Raw genomic sequence first — 2583 nt, 5'->3', positions numbered from 1 at the left:
CACACACACCCACACACATACATACATGTGTTAAATTGAGAACAACCTACTGTCCTGTGAATCTATTAAATCTATTGATCACGTGTCACTCATTAAGGGAGAACATACTATTGTTTCACATTGTCTGTTGTCTGTGGCTTTGTTGTGACCTTAACTCTGTGGATCTCTCTGTGGATCAAGCAAACCCTGGTTTGTTTCAGAAAAAAATCTTTGGTTCACATTGGTGGGAATTCACAGCAGACAAAGACCAAAAGGGAGTAAACGAGGTTCAAACAATCCATTACAAGTAACAAAGTTAAACAAAAGGCCCCTGACCCAAATTTGAAAAACTACGATTTGATCTAAGGCTTATGGGTTATTGTCAGAGGACAAGACCAACCGGTTGTTGTCTTCTTCACACTTCTTTTTTTCCCTGGTAATAACTTACTTCAGTCAAGCTTAAACATCAGATTTTTGATCTGCTTTGGTTAATTCCTGAGAGTCCAGTTCAGTATGTGTTAAGCCAGGACCACACAAGCTCTGTGGTCCATTTTTGCCATCCCAATGAAACCGTTCTAGACACACTGAAGAAAATAAGTTCTATCATTGTGTTCTGTGGTTAAGCTACAGCCTGGACTGATGCCAAGAGAAGCGACAAAACTATAAGAAATGCAAATATCAAAGTCAATCAAAATATAATCAATTCATAACATATTGCACAAAACCAAAATCATGTTAATGACCAGTAAAATCAATTGTTATTCTTTACCTTTTGGTTGCTCCCATAGGGGCCTTTCCTCTCCTTTGCATCCTCCTCCCTCACACCATCCAACATCCAATAATGTCCTTGTTGGTCTTCCTCTTCTTTCCCTCTAGCTCCAACCTTAGCATCCTTTTATCAACACTGTTCCTCCTCTCACCATGTCCAAACCATCTCAGTCTGCTTCCCTGCATTTAGCTCCAGAACATCTACCATGAGCTGTTTCTGTCCTTGATCACCTTAACCTGTTGCACACATCCACATACTGGTATATCTGTTTCTCTGCCTTACCTGGATAGATCCCTCCTGAAATACCCCCAATCTCCTCATCCATCTCCCTCCAACATTTATTTTTTTACTCCAACTCCCATCCTACCCAGGGATCATAACCACTAAAAGATTTAACATCAGATTTTCTTCTTACAGTTTCAGACTCATCCTCCTCTCTGACCCTCTCTTCACCTCCATTTGGTCTCCTGAACCCACAGGAGATCCATCTTTCTTCAGTCCATCATGTCCATCAGTTCTCCAGCTTTCCTGTCAAAGTTCCTCCATTTTAAAGTTCTAATCCTTCACTTCTGACACTCTTTTTCTCCGATGAAGAACACCTCATACTCCTCTCCTACCTACTGCCTTTCCTTCTTCCTCATCTCCTCCCCCCTCTCCTTCTTCCTCTACTTTTCCTCTCCTTCCTCCTTTTTTCCTCATCTCCTTTCTTCTTCCTCTCTTTTTTCCTCTACTTCTTCATTTCCTCCCTTGTCTCATTTTTCCTCCTCTTCATCCTCCTTTCAACCTTCCTCTCCTTCATCATCTCTTTCCCCCTCTTCATCCTCATGTCCCTTCTTCTCTTCTCTAACATTTTCCATCCTGTGGGTCAGCAGTACCAGTGTCAGTTTGAAGGTTCTGTTCATGATTCTCATGATTGATTTGGTTTTGGTTTTGTGTCGGATACTCTTCCTGAAACAACTCTCTGCATTTAGCCAGTTTTTACTACCTTGAATAGGGGACATTTAACATGTAAAAGTTCAATTATCTGATTTAAAAATAGATTAAGCTTGAAGATTGTTATATCCCTCATGCAGGGCAACATATATGTACTATCTATATGATGTCTTAGCCTGGTCTGGTTACTACGGGTGACATAAAGAGGGTACACTTCTTTGAGAGGGGTCAAGAATTTCATAGTAAGCTCTTCCTGTTTTCATCGTGTGCATTTGACAAGAAAACCTCTTAAATGGCACAAACATGGGCGAGTGCTTTTGTCTCATGAGTGGGACATGGAGGTGCAGATAAGGGGTTCACTTGAATGAACACAGACATGCTTGTCAACCCACTTGACAAGTGCATCTTAACCAAACACACCTGCCTATGTTGGTTTTTATCGTTTTGCCGCAACCAGTGCGGTATGTACACACCACTGGCCTGAGGCTCAAGCTGAGCCATCCATCAAGCCAAGATTATTGCTCTTATCTGGAGTACATCTCTGAATGAAATGCTCCGGCTTAGTGAAATATTAGGCAGTACAAAAATGTGTCTGGCAGGATTTAATACATTGGCGGATCTCAGCTCTCACGTTTTACATGAACTGTTACATTATGTGGATATTAAGGTAACTGTCAGTTTTAAGCAGCTACAGAGGATATAAATGCGTCTGAATGTAGTTGGTGATGAAATCTGCCTTATTAGCTCATCTAAAAAAGATTTACACAGAAAATGAAATGTTTATCCATCAGATGTGACAGTCTGCACCTTCAGAAGTGTTGTGCGGAGGCTGGGATATTTTTACCCTTCTTCATTCCAATCTAAATATTTAAAAATAGTTAGAACCACAGTGTCAAAGTATA

Source organism: Oryzias melastigma, linkage group LG15 (genome assembly GCF_002922805.2).
Source record: "Oryzias melastigma strain HK-1 linkage group LG15, ASM292280v2, whole genome shotgun sequence".
Taxonomy (NCBI): Eukaryota; Metazoa; Chordata; class Actinopteri; order Beloniformes; family Adrianichthyidae; genus Oryzias; species Oryzias melastigma.
This window is presented reverse-complemented; position numbering follows the sequence as displayed.